The following is a 7,612-nucleotide window of genomic DNA, read 5'->3' as shown; positions in this document are numbered from 1 at the left end:
CAGTAAACTGGCAGCTGATTCCCCGTGGCAGTCTTGAAAATACCCAATGAGAAGTTTCCTGCTTAATCGCCGGACTAGTGAAGGGCCATTAGCAAAACCATTAGGAGAACCAACTTCTTTTTTTTAGAAGAAACAACAGCAACAAAACCTCCCTGTGAAGACTTGTTGCAATTTTCTCTTGCAGAAGAAAAGCAAGAGTCGGCGGTTGGAAAGCACGCAGACCACGCAACTGATTTCCTGTTCTGAAATATTTTGTTATGCCTCATTACAGAAGAATTTATTTAGCAAAGTTTTCCATTGCTTTCCCCCCAGTGCTTTTTAATAAACTATTTCAAAGGTCGGTAAAAGGCACGTGGTAACAGCAAGCAGAGATTAAAATGCAACAGGTCATTTCCATTAATCTTTTCCTGCCCTTTGTTTGAGAGAGTGGAAAAGAGGCGAGCCCTAAGTTTGGCCACACATTAAAGATGGCTAGATCTGTGATTCCTAAACCTGCCTGCGCCAGGGAACAAATGAAACAATCATTCTGAAGGAGTGGAGTAGAGTGATCTTATTTTTAACTTTCAAGGGTGATGTATATGTGCAATTAAATTTTGAGCCACTGCTCGGGATTATGATTCTTTAACAATTTAACAACAAAACTGCCATTCAGCTAGACCTAAAAACATCACTTAACTCTTTACACTCTACCCACTTAAAGTACATACATAGCACATGTAAACTCTATGTGGCATGCAGAGAGTCTATGAGCAATGAAGAACTTACAATTTTTAAAAATTGATAAATTAAAATTCAATTTAAAAAGTTTCTGTTCATGAAAAGATAATATTTTTAAAAATGAATAAGAAAGGCACAGACTGGGAAAATGGTCTTCAAAGAACTAATATTCAGAATATTTAAAGAACTATAATTCAATATTTTTTTAAAAATCATTTTAAAAATGGACATAGTTTTGAACAGATACTTATAGGAGCACTTATAATGTCCAGAGATTGAGCACCTGAATTAATTTGAAATATAATTATATTACTTATAAAACTGTAGAACACATACACTTAAGTGAGCAAGGATTTAAGTTTCTTTTTCCTTAAGTTCCTTTCTCCTAGGCCCTTGCACCCATACACTCCCGTTGGCCCGGGACTAAACAATTAAGGAGGTGACGCAGCTGTGGACAGTGTATCCCTGAACAGGCCTGGCCAGGCCGGCCCAACTGGGAATCAAGATATCATCTCATTGAAACGTCACCAGATGACCAAGAACAATAGCCTGCGGACCTCCAGGGCTGCACAATAGCTGCATTCTGTTCCCAGCCTCAATTTATCCCATTTCCCTATATAACCTGATCCCTCAGGCCATTCCTAAAGACAGGTTTTGGATGCTCATATGCTCCCTGCCTTCTTGGTTGGCTGGCCTTCTCAATAAAGACCTTATATGATTCAACCCTGCCTTTGTTGAATTGGATACAGCGACAGGCCGCGGGAAACCCACTGGGAAACTGGGCAACAGTACTTCACAAAGTGAAGACACAGAATAATCACATAAAGTGTTACATAGGAAAAGGGTCTCCACGTCTGGATGGTTCTGACTAAATGTATTCTTGCTAAATGTTAAAATGTAGCACAGTATTTTGCAGACTCAATTGTAACCAGATGAACTTGACCAGAGCCAAAACCTGATGGGCTTTGCCAACTCCAAAGAAGTCAATATGTTATTAACCAAATCTGGGATAAGTTTAGCCAATTGCAAAGAAGAAATCAACATGTAATTAACCAAATAGCGTATATAACCAATGGCTAAGCCTCCTTTCTGGGAGACAGAGCTTTGGATGGGAATCCCCAGTCTCCTTTACTTGCTGCAAGTAAACAAAACGACCTAACACAACCACCATGTCTTGTTCTTAAATAGAATACTCCAAGGAGTGAGCCCCTTGAATTCGGTACCAGAAAGATGCTCAACATCAGGGAAATGTAAATTACAGTAACATTGAAATACCATTACATACCTAACAGAATGGCTAAAATTAAAAAGACTGATAACATCATACGCTAACAAACATTTTGAGCAACTAGAATGCTAGTGGGAGTATAACATAATAAAATCACTTCAGAAAACTGGTTGACAATTTACTCTAAAGTGAAATATACACCTACCCCATGACCCAGGAATTCCATTTCTAGGTCCTTACCCAAGAGAAATGAAAGCATATATCCCTAAGATTTGCACAAGAATATTTATAGCAGCTTAAATCAAATAACCTAAAACTGGAAACAAACATTGCTCAACAGATAAATGGATAGCCAAATTGTGGTATATCCATACTGTGGAATATTGCTCAGCTATACAAAGAAATGAACTATATCAATTAATCATAAAATCATTATGCTGAGCGAAAGAAGCTGGATGCAAAAAAGTGTGATTCCATTTATGTGAAATTCTAAAGTAGGTGAAACTAATCTATGGTGAAAGAAATTATCTTTCCTTAGAGGAAAAGTAGAGATTAACTGTGAAGGCCATAAGTGAACTTTCTGAGGTAATGGAAATGTTTTATATTTTGATAGGGGTGTGGGGAACATGGTTAATTATGTTTATCAAAATTCATCAAACTAAAACAATTAAGATCTGCTCATTTCGTTGTATTACTGTATGTAATTTATAGGTCAATTTTAAAACAGTAGTACACTCATATTTTGGATCATTTGGGTAACAATCTTAAACTCAGTCAACAATTTCCAAGATACTAGGTTGAGGTAGTGTTATCCACTGCATTGACACTGCGCAATGAACTAAATTGACAGTATTTAAATTTCTGAACTCATTAAGATCTAAGAAATCAAAATATTTTTTCCTTGAGAGGATATGCAAACATTTTTCAAGTTTGAGAAATGTATCTCTAAGTTATTATAGTACCCCAAGGGAAAGAACAAAGGGTTTTGTCCTCCCTCTTTGTAAACGACACTCTGCTTCAACCATCCCAGCTGTTCCCGTTTCTATGACTGTGACACCCACGTGAATGGCTTTGACCTACGTTCTCTCCCAAGCTATGGCTTCCCCATTCCAGATGCCTCAAAGCAATCTTTACCTGTATGTTCCTCTGGCATATCAAACTCACAGGTCCAAGAAACTAAAACAGTAAATTTAATATTGATTCATTACTTTGTTCTCCAAACCCAATCTTCCTCTTAACCTCCCAGGTTTGTGTGAAAGATGCTGATACTGGACACCAAATGGGTCTGGGTCGCCTGTCACTACTTGAGCCAAATTAAGCAGAGACAAGGTTGAATCATAAATGAGCGTTTATTCCAATAACGCTGCCAGTTTGGAGAGAGCAGCAGGTCATCCTGTAAGTTCTGCTCTGGCCTCCCCTACTAGCCGGCTAATTATATATGGATAAGGAAGGGGGGCAGGATAAGGGCTGTAGGGCCCATGGTCTGTGTGTCTCCATCCAGGACCTTGAAGTCCAATAACAAGGTAGTTCATTTTCTATGATGTTAAAAACAGCTCCACCTGTTCCTGGGATCAGAGAATGGTCAGCATTCCTGATGAAAACTCCCGAAGGGGGTCAGGGTCTGGGCACAGCAACCAAATCAAAGCATGCCCTGTCCTTTGTCTGTTCTCAAAATGTATTTTCTTTGAGGATGGATCCATCCAGGCCCCAAGGCATCTCTTATCTTTCTACAGCTCTGTATTTCTTCTTGCAGCACATCCTCCACTTTCCCATGGTCTGTAAGAAAACCTCTTATCTATAGTTAGTAAGGTGAATAATCACTTAACAGCTGTGGTCCTATTCTCGTTGTGTGCCCTTCCCCGTATCAACACTATTACACTAATTAACTCGGCTACACTAAAATATACATGTGGGAGTTTATTAGCGGATGAAGATTGTAAATGAAAATGAATCATTAAAAACAATAAATCTATTTAAATTAAAATGTGGAACAAAAGTACGAAAGGAAATGTGCAGAATAATCTTGGAGTGAGGAAGCCTTTGTTAAACAAAAAATCCTGAGCCCTGGCCAGATGGTTCAGTTGGTTGGAGCATCCTCCCAATATGCCAAGGCTGTGGGTTCAATCTCCAGTAAGGGCACATAGAAGAATCAACCAATTAATGTATAAATAAATGTAACAACAGCAAAAAAAATCAGTGTTTTTCTCTCGCTCTTTCTCCCTTTCTCTCTCAAATCAATCCATAAATAAAATGTTTTTAATATATCTTTATTGATTTCAGAGAGAGGAAGGGAGAGATAGAAACATCAATGATGAAAGAGCCATTGATCAGCTGCCTCCTGCCCCGCCCCCCCCCCCCCCCCCCCCCCCCCGGGGATTGAGCCGGCAACCCAGGCATGTGCCCTGACCAGGAATCAAATCTTGATCTCCTGGATCATAGGTCGATGCTCAACTGCTGAGCCACGTGGGTCAGGCAATAAAAAAATCTTGAGGCAGAAAGCCGTTCTGAAAGAAAGGGTTTATTGAGCCACATGCTAACCAGAAAAAGGACCAGGTCCTGGGGCGTGCAGTCCCAACCACCACTGGCAGGACTGGATGGAGAAGACAGACATGTCCCCGATCCTGGGGTTGATGGGGCTCTTTTATACAATGAGTTTGGGGGAGAGAGATGTAAGATGTTTAGAAAGAATTTACGTTGGCTACAGACAAGGGGAGGGCAGGAAAAGGAGAAGGGAAGGTGCAGGGGTAGGTGAACAGTCCATGAGGAAGAGGGACGTGGTGCTTTGGAACTGGTTGTGTGCAACAGTCTGCCAAGTTCATTCCTAAGCAAGAAGCCTGGGGTCAGTCTGGTGGTTCCCTCTTCCGTTTGGGTAAGAGCTGAAATAACTGCCGGGAAGCTGACTCGAAGTTTCAATGCCCCTTCAGGAATGCAGCAGCCTTTTGCGGGTTTTGGCCTGCAGCTGTCGATGAACTTCCCCTGCTCTTCCTCTCGCCCTCAGGCTGCTGTAACTGAGGACGCCTCAGAATGTGTCTCCTGTCACCTCGTATAGGCATATCATGAAATTCAGAAACCAAAAGTGAAAATATCAACAAACTAGACTACATAGATTTTTGTAAATATCTGCATGACAACAATAATAATGAACGAAGTCAAACGATCAACTGGGAGAAAATACATGTAATGCGTGAGGGGTAAAGAAATAAATGTCACACGGCCGGGGTGGCTCAGTGGTTGAGCGTCGACCTATGAACCAGGAGGTCACGGTTCGATTCCCTGTCAGGGCACCTACCTGGGGTGTGGGCCCGATCCCCAGGAGGCAGCTGATCAATGATTCTCTCTCATCACTGCAGTTTCTCTCTCTCTCTCCCTCTCCCTTCCTCTCTCTGAAATCAATAGAAACATATATTTTTTAAAAGAACTAATTGTCCTCATGCTATATGAGGAACCAGGGCAGGGATGTACAATTCTCCTGACATCAGTGGAGTGGAGAAGTGTAAGCCTCCCCTTGGAATTACTATGTTTTGAACAATCCAACAAGGAGCTGGAGCAGAGGGTGTGAGTACACGTGTATTTGTGTCGGCAAATCTTACGGAGGAGAGAAGATGAAGCTCCTGCCGACCTGCTTCAGTGTTCAGTTCCGCATGGGTAAGGCCAACGGAAGGGTACATGAGTCAGAACACTGAGGGGCCTGCGCTAACACTCTAGGTATAACTTTCTGGCTAATGTAGGGGATTTAAAAACTTATTATTATAAACATTTTCAAACTTACGTAAGTTAAAAAAATAGCCTAATAAATACCTTTATACTTTCTACCCAAGTTTTGTTCTCTTTTTGTCTAAATCAGTCCTACTTTAAAAAAGTAAACCCTTATTTTGTTTAGAGCAGTTTAAGGTTCACAGAAAAATTGAGGTGAAAACACAGGGGTTTCCCCAAGACATCCTGCCCTCACACATGTACAGCCCCCTCCCCCCATTATCAACATCCCTCCAAAGTGGTACACAAGTTACAACTTATGAACCTACATAGATACGTCACTGCCACCCAAAGTCCGCAGTTTACATCAGGGCTCACTCTTGCCGTTGTAAATTCTATGGATTTAGACGAATGTGTAATGACACGTACCCGTCATTGTGGCATCATGCGGAGTATTTGCACTGCCCTAAAATTCCCGGTGTTCCTCCTGCGTATCCCACCCCACCCCTCAAACCCTGGCGGTCACTGACCTTTTTACTGTCGCCATAGTCTTGCCTTTTCCAGAATGTCATATGATTGGAATCATACAGGATGTAGCCTTTTCAGACGGGCTTCTTTCACTTAGGAACATGCACGGAAAGTTCCTTCTCCATCTTTTTCTGGCCTGAAAGCTCATTCTTTTCAGCACTGAATAATATGCCATTGTCTGGAAGTACCACAGTTTATTTACCAGGTCACCCATGATGGACTCTGGTTGTTCCCACATCTTTGCTATTGTAACACTGCAATGAACTTGGAAGGGCAAATATTTGTTTGAAGCCCTCATTTCAATTATTTGGGATAAATACTCCTAAGTGCGACGGCTGGATCCTACGGTAGTTCTTTTTTTAAGTTTTTTGAGGAACCTCCATAGTTTCTGCACCACTTTACATTTCCACTAGCACTGTTCAAGGGGTCTGGTTTTTTTACATGTTCACCAACACTTACCTTTCATTTTTTGGTAACAGCCATTTTAATAGATGTGACATGATATCTTACTGTGGTTTTGACTGATGTACATTTCCCTGATTAGTGACACTTAGCATCTTTCATATACCTGTTGGCCATTTGTGTCTTTTTATAAATTAAAAATATTGTTATTGATTTTTAGAGAAGGGAGAGGGCGAGAGTGAAACACTGATCAGCTGCCTCCTGCATGCTTCCTACTGAGGAACCCAAACGGCAACATTTCGGTGCAATGGACTCTGCCCAACCAATGAGCGACACCAGCCAGGGCCATGCATGTATTCTTTGGAGAAGTGTATATTCAAATTCTCACCCATTTTAAAAATTTTAGGGGTTTTTTGCTATTGAGTTGTAGGAGTTCCTTATCTGGTATATAGTTTGCAAATATTTTCTTGACTTTTGTAGGGTGGCTTTTCACTGTTTTCTTTGCTATAAGAGTGCTTCATATTTCTATAATCCTATAAATACTCTTGAGCTTTGTTCTGGGGTGTAATTCAGTTTCTTAGACATAGTTTGATCCTTTCAGGTCTTCCTTGTAAGATTAGTTAGGCGGGACCAGAGCAGTGCTCACTTTAGGACTAATCACAGGTACGCCTCGGAGATACTGTGGGTTCCACTCCAGACCACCACCATACAGCAAGTATTCCAAGAAGGCAAATCACACATTTTGGTGTCCCAGTGCACATAAAAGTTATGTTTACACTATACTGTAGTTTATTAAGAATGCAATAGCATTATGTCTAAAAAACAATGTACACACCTTGATTAAAAATACTGTATTACTAAAAAACAATGCTAATAATCACCTGAGCTCTCAGCAAGTTCTAATCTTTTTGATGCCAATGGGCTTTTACGACACAGGTTGCCACAAACCATCATGTAAAAAACACGTCATCTGCAAAGTGCGATAGAGTGAAGTGCAATAAAACGAGGTCTACCTGTATTACCCAGTACTGAGGCGAAAGCCTT

This window comes from Miniopterus natalensis, chromosome 4 (genome assembly GCF_054644295.1).
Source record: "Miniopterus natalensis isolate mMinNat1 chromosome 4, mMinNat1.hap1, whole genome shotgun sequence".
NCBI classification, from domain to species: Eukaryota; Metazoa; Chordata; class Mammalia; order Chiroptera; family Miniopteridae; genus Miniopterus; species Miniopterus natalensis.
This window is presented reverse-complemented; position numbering follows the sequence as displayed.